Source organism: Cervus canadensis, chromosome X, assembly GCF_019320065.1.
Source record: "Cervus canadensis isolate Bull #8, Minnesota chromosome X, ASM1932006v1, whole genome shotgun sequence".
Taxonomy (NCBI): domain Eukaryota; kingdom Metazoa; phylum Chordata; class Mammalia; order Artiodactyla; family Cervidae; genus Cervus; species Cervus canadensis.
In genome coordinates, this window is record NC_057419.1 from 30,981,281 (window position 1) to 30,982,124 (window position 844).

The window sequence follows — 844 nt, forward strand, 5'->3', positions numbered from 1 at the left end:
CTCTGGGTCTTCCCAGTGCACCAGGCCCGAGCACTTGTCTCATGCATCCCACCTGGGCTGGTGATCTGTTTCACCATAGATAGTATACATGCTGTTCTTTTGAAACATCCCACCCTCACCTTCTCCCACAGAGTTCAAAAGTCTGTTCTGTATTTCTGTGTCTCTTTTTCCGTTTTGCATATAGGGTTATCGTTATCACCTTTCTAAATTCCATATATATGTGTTAGTATGCTGTAATGTTCTTTATCTTTCTGGCTTACTTCACTCTGTATAATGGGCAAAAATTGTAGTTTTTATGCAGATAAAGTTCACAACAGAAAAATGAACCAGACAGGTCTTGATTTAATATGATTAAGTCTCCTTGCAAACCTGATGTTATCAATATTACTTATTCCATTGCATTCCATTAGTTATTTATAATGGTACTTACTGTATTAAACCCTAGGACTTATTTGTACATTTTGGAAATTAATCCTTGGCAGAGATTTTCCAAAATGGGGATCTGGCAAAGGGACTGAGAACACCCAGGGAATTTGACTTTAAAGGCCAGTGGGATTTGATTACAGAACTTCCACAGGACTAGGAAAACAGACTCTTGGAGGACACAAACAAAACCTCGTGCACTACAGGACCCAGGAGAAAGGAGCAGTGACCCTACAAGAGACTGAGCCAGACTTGCATGTGAGTGTCCAGGACCTCAGGCACAGGCATGGTTCAACAATGGCCTGCTACAGGGTCAGGGGCTCTGAATACAACAGTCTTGGGAGCTGCAGCATGCTGGCATACTTTTGAAGTAGGTTGCCATTTACCACCATTACCCATACCATATTTTGGTCTCAGGCCA